The following is a 15,762-nucleotide window of genomic DNA, read 5'->3' as shown; positions in this document are numbered from 1 at the left end:
GGCCTTAGGAAGCATCACTATAAGCAAAGCTAGTGGAGGTGATGGAATTCTAGCTGAGCTACTTCAAGTCCTAAAAGATGATACTGTGAAAGTGCTGCACTCAATATGTCAGCAAATTTGGAAAACTCAGCAGTGGCCACAGGACTGGAAAAGGTCAGTTTTCATTCCAACCCCAAAGAAAGGCAATGCCCAAGAATGCTCAAACTACCTCACAATTGCACTCCTCTCACACGCTAGTAAAGTAATGCTCAAAATTCTCCAAGCAAGACTTCAACAGTACATGAACTGAGAACCTCCATATGTTCAAGCTGAATTTAGAAAAGTCATAGGAACCAGAGACCAAATTGCCAACATCTGTTGTATCATCAAAAAAAAAAAACAAGAGAGTTCCAGAAAAACATCTACTCTGCTTTATTGATTATGCCAAAGGCTTTGACTGTGTGCATCTCAATAAACTGTGGAAAACTCTGAAAGAGATGGGAATACCAGACTACCTTACCTGCCTCCTGAGAAATCTGTATTCAGGTCAAAAAGCAAGAGTTAGAACCAGACATGAAACAATGGACTGGTTCCAAATTGGGAAGGGAGTAGGTCAAGGCTGTATATTGTCACCCTGCATATTTAACTTATATGCAAAGTACATCATGAGAAATGCTGGGCTCGATGAAGCACAAACTGGAATCAAGATTGCTGGGAGAAATATCAATAACCTCAGATATGCAGATGACACCACCCTTATGGCAGAAAGTGAAGAAGAACTAAAGAGCCTCTTGATGAAAGTGAAAGGAGAGTGAAAAAGCTGATTTAAAACTCAGCATTCAAAAAATGAAGATCATGACATCCAGTCCCATCACTTCATGGCAAATAGATGGGGAAACAATGGAAACAGTGACAGACTTTGTTTTGTTGATCTCCAAAATCATTGCAGATGGTGACTGCAGCCATGAAATTAAAAGGCACTTGCTCCTTGGAAGAGGAGCTGTGACCAACCTAGACAACAGATTAAAAAGCAGACATTACTTTGCCAACAAAGGTCCATCTAGTCAAAGCTATGGTTTTTCCAGTAGTCATGTATGGACTTGAGGACTGGACCATAAAGAATGAATGCCAAAGAATTTATGCTTTTGACCAGTGGTGTTGGAGAAGACTCTTGAGAGTCCCTTGGACTGCAAGGAGATCCAACCATTCAGTCCTGAATATTCATTGGAAGGACTGATGCTGAAACTCCAATACTTTGGCCTTCTGATGCACAGAACTGACTCATTGGAATAGACCCTGATGCTGGGCAAGTTTGAAGGCAGGAGGAGAAGGGGACTCCAGACTAGAAGATGGTTGAATGGCATCACAGACTCAATGGACATAAGTTTGAGCAGGCTCCAGGAGTTGGTGATGGACAGGGAGGCCTGGCATTGCTACAGTCCATGGAGTCACAAAGAGTCGGACAGGACTGAGCGACTGAACTGAAGCCCCTCTGTCCATGGGATTTCCCAGGCAAGAATAATGGAGTGGGTTGTCATTTCCTTCTCTAAGGGATATTCCCATCCCAGAGATTTAACCCATGTCTCTTGCTTCTCCTGCATTGGCAGGTGGATTCTTTACCACTGAGCCATCAGGGAAGCCTTTTTCTAAAAAATATGTGCTCAGTTGTGTCCAGCTCTTTGTGATTCCATGGACTATAACCTGCCATGTGCTTCTGTCCATGGAATTTTCCAGGCAAGAATGCTAGAGCGGGTTGCCATTTCCTACTCCAGGGGATCTGCCAACCCAGAGCTCAAACCCACATCTCTTGCACTGACAGGTAGATTCTTTACCATGAATGCCACCTAGAAAAACCCTTTCTAAGAGTAGGAAAATATTATTATTTTTAAAAATTAAATTAGTTGATTTACAATATTGCATTAGCTTCTGCTATACAGCAAGGTGATTTAGTATGTGTATTTTTTCAGGTTATTTTCCATTATAAGTTATTATAGTATTTTTGAAAAAACATAATATAGGTGAGGAAAGTACATTTAGAATAAAGCGTCAGGTGAGTACATAATATAGGTGCTACTCCCCAGCAATAATTGCCTTTACTGATGTTGTGTAATACTTTTGGCGACCCACTTTTTCTCAGTGTTTTATTGAGAAAAGAACACATACAAGGAGAGAAAATGGGATAGTGAATCATTTTGTGCCTGTCACCCTGCAAATATTGTTGTCAATATTTTGCCAGTGTTGCCTCAGCCATTTTTCACCTTCAGTTTGCTTTTTTGCTTCTGGAGTCTTTTAAAGTAAACCCCAGATATCCTATCATCCCTCCTGTAAATACAGTATGCATCTCTAACAGATCATTATGCTTTAACATCATCTCAACATCATCATCACATCTAGCAGTTCATGTTCAAATTCCCCTAATTACTTCAAAATATCTTTGTATAGTAGATATGTTTAAATAAGGATCAAAATGTCTCCATACTGTATTGCTGCTGCTGCCAAGTTGCTTCAGTCGTGTCCGACTCTGTGCGACCCCATAAATGGCAGCCCACCAGGCTCCCCCGTCCCTGGGATTCTCCAGGCAAGAACACTGGAGTGGGTTGCCATTTCCTTCTCCAATGCATGAAAGTGAAAAGTGAAAGTGAAGTCGCTCAGTCATGTCCAACTCTTAGCAACCCCGTGGACTGCAGCCCACCAGGCTCCTCTGTCCATGGGATTTTCCAGGCAAGAGTACTGGAGTGGGGTGCCATTGCCTTCTACCCATACTGTACTAGGTCTCTTTTAATCTGTAATGCATTGGAGAAGGAAATGGCAACCCACTCCAGTGTTCTTGCCTGGAGAATCCCAGGGACAGGGGAGCCTGATGGGCTGCCATCTATGGGGTCACACAGAGTCGGACACGACTGAAGCGACTTAGCAGCAGCAGCAGTTATCTATAATTCAACCTATGCTATTATTTCTTGAAGACATTGACTCATGTTTTTTCTTTTTATATTTTCTAATTTTTTAAAAATAATTTTCCACTTCTCAGATTTACCTGATGACTTACCCATGGAGTTTTTAAACTTGCTATTCTCTCCTAAAGATTCGTCACTAATTATTTTGTCCCTTGGACTTTTGTAGAATAATGAAAACCCTAGACTGCCTTCTCAGAGAAATGGTTTCAAATGCATAAAATGAAGTATAATTATATCTTTATGATTTCTTTCTTTTGTAGACCATTGTGTTTCATTTTACCAAATGTGCAATGTAGCAAAGCATGTGCTCCTTTATGTAGGACAAGATCTAGTTGAGAGTCTAGCAACTATCATGATTTCTAAATAGTGTTTAATGTAAATGTTTAGAGAGATTTGTAACAACTCTACTGTGATGAAAAAAATATGTGAGTTTGATTGCATCAGAGCCGTAGGAAGTGCTACTATACTGTAGTTGCCTGCATTCATAATTTAAGGTTCTAAATTGGATTTAGAGGATACTGAAAATAAAGATTTTTTTGGCCTCTCTACTGGGCATGTGGGATCTTAGTTCCCAGACCAAGGATTAAAACCACGTCCCCTGTAGTGGATGTGCAGAGTCTTAACCATTAGACTGCCATGGAAGTTCCAGGATGTACATTTTTTCCATATATGAATTTATAGACCATTGAATTCTATCCACGTGCCTAATCACCAGCTGGAGTTTACAGATTGTGTCATGTACTTCCTATGGTATCATATCATATTAATGTCTGGTTTTTACTTTTAGTGAAGGTAAGGTTGAGCGGCTTGAGGTGCTGTGAATCTGACCCATTCATTAGAACATTTCCCATCAGCCTTTCTCCTAATGGTTTTTAGCATTCAGTGAAAGCTGCCTAGATGTATTATTTTATTAGGATTGCAAAATGGTAACTTTCTAATTCTGTCATTCTTCCGCTTGTATTAACTGCAATACTTGCATAAAGTAAGTTGTGGTTACCTTGAAATCCAGTTCATGTGGTAATATCTTGACTACTACTCGATTCTTTTACCAATTTTCAGAGTAATGAGCTGATCTCTGAGGCATCCCCAGTGGTGAACAGAGAATTTTTGTTTGTTTTTGCAGCTTGGGTTTTGGCTATGGCTTTGGTTTGAGGAATGCTATGAATTACAGGAAATGCATTTATCTGATCTATTTTAATCAGTCATTGTTCACTTTGTTCAACATTTGGCCTGTGTGAGCCCCTCTAAACTGGTCTCCCTATCACTTTGAAATGACCACATTGGTGTTTGGCAGCAGTATTCTTTTTGGCACAGCAAGATGTCCTAGGCTCAGCTTGTACCATGCCTATCCCAGACTTAGAATAAGGAATGTTTCCAAGAATCTTGTGTTCCTTTTAGTGGAAAATGATATTTAAAAACAAGAATCTGGGTATTAAGGGTATTTATTGTTGTTAGGTTACCATTACTTTCAGCAAGCCTTTTCAGCAGACAGAGATATGAAATGTTTAATTTTTTTTTTTGAAAGAGAAAAATCATTAGTGTATATATATGATTTCCAATAGAAATGTCAAGGTGCAGAATTTTTCTCAACTCCTTTGACTTTATTCCCTAATTGGCTATTTCTTACGTGTGATAATCATAGTTCCTAGTGGTGGTAACGTAATGGCTTGTTTGCTATAGCTCACAGAATACACACAGTAGTCTCAAAATAGCAACACCAATATTACACATAGCAGTAAGCCCAGCACATCTAGTTTAGGATTTATTTGCAGAACATTTTTTTTTCCTTTGGACTGTTTCTCACTAAGCAAGTAAAATCAAAATACTGTGCTTTAAACCCTTATAACTATTTTCTCTGTAGTTATGCCAACACTTTGATATATAGCTGGATATGTACATTTAAATTTTGCATATAATTTGTAGAGATTGTTTTGCTTTTTTGATTTAAAAAAAAATTCTGTAAAAATTTGATGTGGTTCCAAAGCTAAAACTTATAAAGCAAAATTCACTAAGAAAACTTTGGCTTCAGTCCTTGTTCCCTTGATCCTATTTCCTCACTCCCCCAGTAGGTAATGTTTTTTTAATTTAACGTTTTTCCCCCGGGTTGTCCTGGGTCTTCGGTGCTGCACCGGTGCTTTCTCCGGTTGTGACAAGTGGGGACTACCGTCCGTGGCAGCGTGAAGGCTCCTTGCTGTGGCTTGTCTTGTTGTGGAGCACAGGCTTTAGGCATGCAGGCTTCAGCAGCTGCAGCGCAGGCTCCGTAGTTGTGGTGCACGCGCTTCATTGCTTCGGGGCAAGTGGAATCTGCCCGGACTCAGGATCGAATCTGTGTCCCCTGCTTTGACAAGCGGATTCTTATCCACTATGCCACCAGGAAAGTCCAACCATTTTTATTAGGTTTGGTTAATTGTCCAGTGTTTCTTAGTGAAAAATCCTATCTAATCTAGACATAATATGTATAATACAGATTATACATAATATGTTGTTGTGCTCAGTCATATCTGACTCTCTGCAACCCCATCGACTGTAGCCTGCCAGGCTTCTCTGTCCGTGGGATTTTCTAGCCAAGAATACTGGAGCGGTTTGCCATTTCCTACTCCATATTCATATTATAACACATAGTATATCTATCTCTTTACATACAGATAGAGATAACATAGATATAATGTGATTATATCCACTTGTATGTATGTATCTCTTCTTTCTTATACAAAGTAAAGCACTATAAATATTCTGTGTTTTTGATTTAGTAAAATGTATTATGATTACTCCATATCACATATAAAGATTGCCCCCAATTCCTGCTTAAGAACAGACTCCACTGTGTGGATGTACCATAGTGTTTTTAACCAATTCCCTATTTGACATCTGTAAATTATTCTTTAAGGGCCACATTGCTTATCACTGTGATGTAATGGACAGAGGCAACAGAAATTGTACACAGTTGATCTCTAGAATTCACAACCTGAATCTCCAGCAAAATAGCAGAGTGGAGACAGTGTAAGAGCGTAGGAACCCATTTAGAAGTGAGATAGGTCAAACTGGAAGCCTAATTCTCCCCGATCTCACCTCTCTGAGCTTCCATTTCCTCAACCTGAAAATACAATAATGAAACCATGATTTATACAGAACCCTGGCAGTGTGTGCAAGGCAAGTAGCAGTACACCTGGCCTAGAATATGTGCATGTAAAATCACAGCAATAATATTAATTTTACTGATTTCCTCAGCAGTAAGACAGAATCCCAAATGGGTCTCAATCCTTTATTTTTGTTTCTGTTTTGTTTTTACTTTTATTTCTTGCTGGGGAGGCTCATTAGTTCCTTTTCCTGTCCCTAGAAGCACTGCTCCAGGGAAGAGGGAAGTTAGCGGGAGCGGTAACTCACCTTGAACATGCTCTCCAAAAGCCTTGCCTATCGACTTGTTTACAGGTGACCTTTTAAACTGAGTATTGCGAAGCTTTCGGCGGACAGGAAGACTTGGGTGTGTGACAGGTAACTGGAGCCCCCTAGAAAAGTGGTCAGAGGGTGGCAGTTTGTTTTCTGATGGCACCAAAGCCTCCACCCAAGCCAGCCCAGGTTCACGGCCTCCCTGACGCTTTAACCTGGCAATCTCAGCACCCCCAGGTATCCTGCTGTACTGCTTCAGAGTGTGTATGTTAGTCCCAGTCGTGTCTGACCACCAGGCTCCTCTGTCCATGGGATTCTCCAGGCAAGGATACTGCAGTGGGTTGCCATTTCCTCCCCCAGGGGATCTTCCAGACCCAGGGATTGAACGCATTGCGGCCTGAAGTTCGTGCCTAAGCAGCGGGATCTGGGAGTGTTCATTTCAGGCAGGCCATTAGCACCTCAAAGGCCTCTCATTCCCTAAACCCTGTCTAGGAATGATTCCTTCTGGGCATTCCCTCTGTGATCTCTAAGAAGCTACTAGGAGGAGGAGGAAGGAATTGGGGAGGAACTTACGTTGGGATCCTCCTTCAAGGGGGATCAGTTTTGAGCAGAGGTTTTAAGAAAGAGAAGGAATGCGAGCCCAGGGAGAAGAAAGCAGCCTTCCTGTTACCGATGCTTCTGTGTTTCATCAGAAAGAGGCTTCGAAGTCGCAGACTGAATGCCTAAAGGCCTTTGGCTGCAGTCTGTCACCTCTCAGAACCTCTTGTTTCCTCGGTTGTAAAATATGGTTATAAAAATGGTAATATTCCTCATCTAAAGCACTGTTGTGATGATTCAATGAGATTTATAGTTTCTTGTGTTTGGCAAAGAATAGAAGCTCAGGAAATGCGAATTTCCATTCTACCCTCTCCCTTTTTTCAAGCACTTATCCCACCACATCTTAAAAATAAAACCAGGTCGTTATAGTAAGAACTGAAATCTCTGGAAAGGCACGGGCAGATGTTGTATTAAATTCTTAACAGTAACTTTTAATGTTGGTGATAATAGCCTTATTTTATGCGTAAAGTAAGCAGCAGAAGTTCTGAGACTGGAAGTAGCTGGTCCATGGTCACACCCAGGGCCTTGGCTTGCCCTTAATCCCCTTTTACATGAACTAGGAATTGGTGCTCCTCTGCTTCCCAGGTGGTACTAGTGGTAAAGAACCCGCCTGCTGATGCAGGAGATCTAAGAGACTCAGGTTCAGTCCCTGGGTCAGGAAGATACCCTGAACAAGGGCATGACAATCCACTCTAGTGTTCTTGCCTGGAGAATCCCATAGACGGAGGAGCCTGGCAGGCTGCAGTCCACAGGGTCACACAGAGTTGGACACGACTGAACTGGCTTAGCACACATGCCCTGTGCCCTCTGCTTGGGTCAGTGCCGTGGACACAGGGGTGGCCATTGGAGCTGAGGCAGGGTTCAGCCCCCTCTCACCACCTTGCCATGAAGCTGTCGTGCAGTACACAACTCACAGAGCTGTACACAGAAGCTCTGGTCAAATGCATCAGTTCAGTTTAATCACTCATTCCTGCCCGACTCTTTGTGACCCCATGGACTGTAGCAATGCCAGGCCTCCCTGTCCACCACCAAGTCCCGGAGCTTGCTCAAACTCATGTCCATCGAGTCGGTGATGCCATCCAAAGGCATAATTTTGATCGAATGCATAGTTAAATGCATAGTTTTGATCAAACTGAAATTCAGCCCCAGATCTGATTGGCATTCAGACCACATCCTTTCCATTGGTACCTGGGGGTTCACGCCTTCCTATTTCCTTGGAGATCTGCTCCATCCTTTATCTCTTCTCTCTCTGCCTCATCTCCGTCTCTCCCCTTTCCTTCTCTTCTGGCTTTTCCTTCCTCTCTGACACACTCAAATCTCTACACCTAAGTGCCACTGGGATTTTAAAACAAATCATGGTCCATAACGCCACCCCTCCTCCCCATGCCTAGCTCCAGACCTGGCATTGATAGGCCTTCTGAGCAAATGCTTGTTTAGAACCCTTGCAGTCTTACAGTAGGCTGCGCCTTCACCATCCTCCTTGTTGCCCTCAGAACCTAGCAAGTTGCTCTGCCCACAGTGATCTCACTTTGGCATGAGAGAACGATAAGATTTTTTCCCCAAGAGCAGTCATCTTAAGCAGGCACTAGAGGGCAGCAGAAGATTGCACATGGACTTTTGTTTACCTTCTCGTCCCTGACTGGCCACAGCCCACCTTGTCTCAAGAGGCTGGAGTCCATGATTCCGCTTCAAGGCTGACTGCTCCCTGAACAGCAGGGGCGATAGAGGTCGGGCAGAGGCGGGGGCTGAGCATGCCTTAGTCTGTGGGAAGAACCATTTTTGGACCCACTGAGCTGCACTGGGATTCTTCACTCTGCCTTTTACTTACTTTAGGGTAAATAATACAGGAGAACCATATGGCTATTTTTGTACTTCTTAAAAATATCAAAATGTAATTTGCAGACAAAAGATATCGGCCACTACTGGGCCACTGGGCATTGTCCAGGGGTCCCTCTCCCTGTCCTACAGAGAATATGACTTTTTGCAGAGATTTACCTGCTGTCCTTTGAAACATGTATCCTCTTGGAGGTTAAGCACTGGCACCCTGAACCCCAGTTCCCTTCTCCATAAAAGGGGGCAATAATTTCTACTTGGTAGGATGACTGCAAGAACTATATGAGATCATAAATGCTGTATCTCTCCTCTGATGCTCAGAAGAGTTCCATGAGGAATTAGTATCCTCATTATACAAATGAGAAAAACGAAGGTTAGAGAGATGAGGTGACTTGCCCAGAATTCAGAATCTGACTTAATAGCTTGGGACTTAAGCTTTCAATCCTACTTTTGTCTACTATGTTCCACCAGGTAGGAAGCACACAGTTTAAGGAGATTTCTGACAGTGTGCTTAAAGTGCCAGCAGGTTGCAAGGAAAGCTTCGCAGATTCAGACACGCACAGGAATGAATAATGCTGAGCTGAAGGCCAAGCACAGGAATAAATGGCCTCTGAGGATGTTCCTGACACCCTAGAATTTAATTTCTTCTTTGGGTTCTGTTTCTCATTTATCTTCTAAATAATCCAAGATTTCTGTACCAACGTTGATGACTTTTTACAGATGAGAAAGTGAAGCCTCGGGGAGGCTAAGTGACTTGTCCAAGGTGATCCAGCTGGAAATGGAAGAGCTGGAATTTAAACCCAAGCAAGTCACTGTGCTATAGCTTCCCTTCTGCAGTTGAGCATATTGTGCATTTAGGGAAAAAGCTGCAAATTAGAACATCAGTTGTCTTAGGATTTGGCAGTTTTGTAGACCTATCCTCTTTTTAGAGTCTCCACTGTTGCTTCTTTTTCCATTCCTCAAACATGCACACAAAACACACACATACCACATTCAGACATACACAACTTCATCAGAAATCACTCAAGAATACCTCCACAGTTCCGGAGTGTGGGAGTTCCTTTACCTGTAGTTAGGTGGCTAATTTTATCATGACCCCCAAGTAAGGGGCAGCCTTGAGCACTGTGAACAGGGTGTCCAAAAGGCACGAGTGCATAGCCCTGAGTCTGGGTTTTATGCTTAGAATGAGAATTGCAGTTTTTAGATGGGAAGCTGGTCTTGGTTCAACAGAGCTCTCCCATAATGAAACTGGAGGCCTAAAAAGGTAATGAGTTCTGTGTTCAAAAAGCAGTTAGAATTACTTGGTGGTAAATGAAACAATTAGATGGAATTTCTGACCAGCTGACCTTTAAAATGCCTCTTATACCAGTGAGATCCCTTAGCCCATGGAAAGGGATAGGAGCCTAGGGTTATTGTCTGGGGGTGGCAGGAACTGGGAATGCCCAAGTATTTGTAAAAATACGGTGAATGGAAAAGAAGAACCAGGTACAAAAACCTAGACTAGTTATAAGCTATGTGGTCTTAGGCAAATTACCTCTGTAAGTTGTCCTTTGTACATTAATAAGGTAAGGTTAAAACTATCTGCCTTTAGGGCTATGGTGATAAGATTGAGATAGTGGATTTAAAGTCTGATAAGCTTTATAGGAATAGAGGGGGTTAAAGGAAGAAAAGGATCAGATTACATTTTCAACTATTGATTAAGATATTTACCTGCAAACCATCTACAGGACATCAGACTTTGAAGTCTGTACTGGCGATGCAAATAGTCACTGAAACTGGTTCTATTTTTTGCTCGTATGGAGCTCACAGTTTAGTCAGAGAGACAGCTATTAATTTAACATTAACATTTAAAATGTGATAAGCAGTATGATTGGACTTCCCTGATGGCTCAGATGGTAAAGAATTTGTTTGCAATGTGGGAGACCTGGGTTCAATCCTTGGGTTGGGAAGATTCCCTGGATAAGGGAATGGCTACCCACTTAAGTATTCTTGCCTGGAAAATTCCATGGATGGAGGAGCTTGGTGGGCTAGAGTCCATGGGGTCACAAACAGTCAGACACAACTGAGTGATTTTCACTTTCAAGTACTATAATAATGATGATGATATGATAGTTCAGTTGATGGTACAAATTGAGAATGATCAAATAGAGTTCATGAATATATGCATGTTCAAAAGTATGTGAGTTGGTTCCCATATTCCTTTTATCATATTCACTAGATAATCTTCCTCTGCCTCCAGCTGAAAATCTTAGCAAGCCACACCTAATCTATCATTTTTATGGAACAGACTGTGCTATAGATATCTTAAGTTGATATCACAGTTTCACATCAGGAATTAGGATGTCTAGTCTAAGTTTTTAATCAAATCTCTAAATCCAACAAGTCAAATCTCCTCTCCCTTCTCAGTGAGAGCATTAGGAGGTAGGGCAAGGTTAGCCTTGGTGCTCTTTCTCTCAATTGTTCCTCCTCTTCCCCTTCCTTCATAGACAGAGTAGGGGGGAATGTTAGGATTAGGAAGGTCATACTTGCCCTGGTGGGCTTTCCAGCTGGCCCAAGTGGTCAAGAATCCACCCCAATGCAGGAGACGCAGTTCAATCCCTGCCTTGGGAAGATCCCCTGGAGTAGGAAATGGCAACCCTTTCCAGTATTCTTGCCTGAGAAATCTCATGGGCAGGGGAGACTGGCAGGCGACAGTCCATGGGATTGCAGAGAGTTGGACACAATTGAATGGCCAAGCAACATACTTGTCCCGCTCCCCTTGTATCTGGCTCTGTGTTCTTGGATGCTGATGCTGATTTTTAAAACCAACCCTTTCCCTTGGGGCGCTTTTCATCGGTCCCTGTGGCCAAGGGCTTCTCCTAAAACCCAGGATGATGCAGCATCTCTTTGGATGGCTGCTGCTCATCCCCCTCCACCCTCTGTTTCCCACCTTCTGGAGACGCTCACTGTGGGGATCCATTTCCATTAGCATTCCTCCTGCTGCTAAGTCACTTCAGTCGTGTCTGACTCTGTGTGACCCCACAGACAGCAGCCCACCAGGCTCCCCCGTCCCTGGGATTCTCCAGGCAAGAACACTGGAGTGGGTTGCCATTTCGCTCTCCAATGCATGAAAGTGAAAAGTGAAAGGGAAGTTGCTCAGTCGTGTCTGACTCCTAGCGACCCCATGGACTGCAGCCTACCAGGCTCCTCCATCCATGGGATCCATTCCTCCTGAGTAAAACTCAAAACAGATCCAGGGCAGCTCATTCTCTTATGTGACCCACATGTGGTCCAGGGGAAATAGTCTGGCATTTTTCCCACTGTCAACCTCTGTGACTTGGGGCTCACCCTTCTGCAGCCCCTTCTGTTCTGCCACAGGCCACTGGAGCTTTTCAGGTGGGGTAAGACCCTAGTCCTGAGACTTGCATAAGGCTGGAGTTGCTGAGACATGTCGTGGTTTCTCTAAGAGGCACTCTTTTGAGGCCCCTTAGCCCAAAATTTAGGATTAGGAGGTAGCATGCTCCACATGACCCACCTGGGGTGCTGGGGACTTTAACATTAGGTAATAGCTGTCTCCAAAGCAAATCTCCCCTAAATCCTTTCTGTCTACTCTCTGACCTCGTTTTAGTTCCTTGTTCTGGCTGAGGTTTCTAGAGTTATGAAACCAGTGAGGATTCATCTCCTTTGTAAATGCTGCCTATAGGGGCCCCGGCTTGGGGATTTTGCTTCCATTCTGTCTGGGTGTAGAAATTTCCATTTTAACGTCTTGTTACAACAACAGCACAGTGATAATTAAAGCAATTGCAGCAACAGCACTGATAGCAAGTAGTATTGACTGAGTGCTAGACTTCTGCCAGGCTCCTTATTTGATCCCTACAAGTAGCCTCTCAGGCTGATGCTGTCATTTGTAAAGGGCACACTGATGGTGTTGGGTTTTCACCGTCAGGCTGGGCAGCTCAGGTTGCAGAGCACAGAAGTGTGGCCCTTCCTGCACTGCTGATGCCGATTCAGCCGGCTACTCCCTCTTTGTGAAGGAGATTTCTGTGGGTCCTTGAGTCAAGCTTCACAGCAGTTGCTTTCCTCCAACAGGAGACAGTAACTCCGCCTAAGAAATGATCCCATTTCAGCAATTCCTGGGAGGCCATTGCTGTAATAAAGGCCATTCTTTATGATATAAAAGTCTCCCCCTCTCGCCCCCACCCTTAACGTTTCTAATTTGAGCCCCTCTGGTCCCTGTGGAGTCTTTAAATGCTTCAAGTGCAAGCCTATTGCCAAAGCAAGCCTGTCGGACTCGGAGGCAGTGCCCCGCACTGTTGCCGAATATTGAACAAACATTCAGGCGGCTTTGGCTCTCCCAGAAGCCCTCAGTCTGAGGCCTTTGTTTTGTTTTCTGGATGAGGGCAAGCGGTGCCATCACCTCCCGCCGAAAAGCCCTGGCTGCCCTCCCAACAAGGAGTTGTCACTTCAACCGAGTCTTTTTTTATTTTTTTCCTGGTGGCAACAAAATAATACCCAGCAGGAATTTGGGAGGAGAAAAAAGAGAGTTCAGCTGGCAGGTTCTCAAATGAATGGGCTGTAGTGTCATTGGAACTGAATTGGGCTTGAAACCAGCCATGATCCTATTTTGGAAGCATTGTTCAGAGGGATGGGAAATGTGAACAGAGGATAAGTCTCTTCAAAAATGCTCTTTATCCTTGGCCTGTTAAAGGCAGCCTGTTTTAACTGAACTCTCCCATCCCCTCAATGGCAAGGGTCTATGTGAGAACCCAGAGGAGGTCAGAACAACTGGCAAATTGATCAGCTATTCATCTGTTAACCTTTCAATTGAGGGAGCTAATTTTACTTTGAGAAGAAGTTGCCACTTGATTGCAAGCCATCAATTAACTGTCAATCACGAAATTCACAAATCTTGGCTCTTAGATTCATCAGGGCTTCGATGAGATAGTACAGTGATCAGAGCATATAAATATACATGTATTCAAATACATTGTTGAAAATATTACTGAAAGCCTAATGTGCTCCAGGGGATATGTAAAGCGAATATGGTTGTCAGAAGGACCTACAGGACCCTGCCCTCATGGAGCTTCTTGTCTGAAGACACTGCAGGTGATACATAGAACGGGATGCTTGTAAGGAAGTTTAGTATGAAACTCTCGTAGAGATTAGAGGCACAGGCATGGAATTCAGGCTAGGTGTTTCTGAGAAACTGGCCCCTGAACTAAGATCTGAAGGGTAGTGGGGGTTTGAGCCCAGAGAAGGCAGGGGCAGAGGCGGGGATGGGGAAAGCGTCCTATATGGAGAGAAGAGCATGCGCCAAGACACAGGGAAAGGACAGGGTGTAGGTGAGAAGCACAGAGGCCACTGTAGCTGAAAGTAGGGGAACTGGAAGGAAGGAGGAGGATGGCAGATGAGACCCGAGGGGCACACGGTGGTCTAGGTCCCTCATTACCTATGCGCCATGCTTAAGGAATTTGGTCTTCATCCTCAGATCAGTGAACACTCTCCTAAAAAGAGTCTTAAGCAGAAGAATATAGTTTGCTTTTTGGAAAGATGACTTTAGCCACAGAGCGAGGTTGGATCAGAAGCAATTAGCTTTTGCAATTGTAGTGTCTACAGAGGAATAATTAATGGAATGGCTAATGGTCTTCCCTGTTGTAACTCTCCTCCAGATCATAACTTAGGCATGACACAATCCTTACAAAAAGGATCTCCGTAAATAAATGTGTATGGGACTTACTGGTAAATCCCTTTTTCCATTTAGGTCTCAGGTTCCTCACTGTTAAGCGACGGGTTTGGACCAGATGATACCCAAGTGTCTTTCTTTTGCAAAATAAACCCTTAAATTCAGCATGGATTCTATACTGATATTGGAATGCAGTTTTCAGCTTGGTCTGTGGGCTTTTAACCCTGTGTTTTGAACCAATAGATTGAAAAAAAACTATGTGACAAAACAGATCAACAAAGATCAATAGCTTGTTCTGTTGTTAGTTAGATTCTTAACCAGATGGCTAGGAATGTTTGTTTAATCCAGGGAATAGTTGCTCCCAGCACCACGGTACACATTTTTTCGCAGTTAAATCATGGCAAGGTGCTATGAGGGTTGGGGCATGTGTGTCCTAATATATGAGATAACAATAGTAGTTTAAGTGATGAATTGGTTAACAGGACTGCGGTCATGTGCTGAAAGGATTCACTGACTCATCACCTCGGAAAGTCATTATCCTTCTTTGGGACACAGTTTCCTCTCATTTAAAATTGGAGGATTTTACCAGATTAGACTTTTGAAAACTATTGAAAAAACATTAAAAACATATTTCATGGAGAAAAGATACCCCACTCTATCTTTTCTCCTTGGAGGTTAAGAATCCAAGTGTATTTATGATCTATTTATTTTTCTCCTTTAATCCATCATGCTACCACATTCCTATGTAACCTTTCTCTAAGACTCAGTTTCCCCATCCATAACTTAGGGCTATACAGCAGAGGTTTCCAAAAGGGTCAGATAGTGAATATTCTAGGCTTTGTGAGCTTATGGAGTCCTCATTGCAGCTACTTAATTCTCCCATTTTAAGCCATGTACAATATATAAATAAATGAGAGTGATCGTGTTCTAATAAAACTTTCTTTACAAAAACAGGCAGAGGCTGGATTGACCCATGGACCATAGATCGGTGAACCCTGGGTCAGACTAACTGCTCCCTAATGTCTTTGCAGTTTTGACTTTCCCTGACCTTGTCCCCTGAAAAGTTCTTCTCTCCCAAGTTGGAAGTCACCCTTCTCCAAAACTATCCCTCTGGCCTGTACTTCCTAAGGTCATCTTCACTGCCATCCTCATCTTCTGACATGTCCATATACAAGACTGTCTGTCTCCCCAGCTGCTGAGATGCCTTCTCCGCAGCTTTGTTTTGTTTATCTTAGTAACTATCCTTCTTTAATCCCTCTGAAGGATTGGTTAGCTGGAATCCGCCTTGTCTTCTTCCCCTAGAGCCTTTGATCTGATGCTCATAAGCATTTGCTGACAGCCAGACAGAAA

The 15,762-nt window shown here is 43.1% G+C and overlaps 1 protein-coding gene across 3 annotated transcripts in view; it reads left to right on the top strand.

Moving 5' to 3' along the window:
* ASTN2 (astrotactin 2) overlaps window positions 1-15,762 on the top strand; it is a 1,029,079-nt gene that overhangs the window by 811,531 nt on the left and 201,786 nt on the right. Inside the window, exon 2 of one of the 3 annotated variants that reach the window (XM_055579470.1) lies at window positions 6,363-6,425. The exons of the other annotated variants lie outside the window; for them this stretch is intronic. The gene's annotated coding sequence lies outside the window, so the exon portion shown is untranslated. The remainder of the gene's footprint in view (window positions 1-6,362; window positions 6,426-15,762) is intronic. 3 annotated transcript variants of the gene reach the window in all.

Source organism: Bubalus kerabau, chromosome 4 (genome assembly GCF_029407905.1).
Source record: "Bubalus kerabau isolate K-KA32 ecotype Philippines breed swamp buffalo chromosome 4, PCC_UOA_SB_1v2, whole genome shotgun sequence".
Taxonomy (NCBI): Eukaryota; Metazoa; Chordata; class Mammalia; order Artiodactyla; family Bovidae; genus Bubalus; species Bubalus kerabau.
The sequence above is the reverse complement of the archived record's forward strand: the minus strand, read 5'-3'. Positions and strand labels throughout refer to the sequence as shown.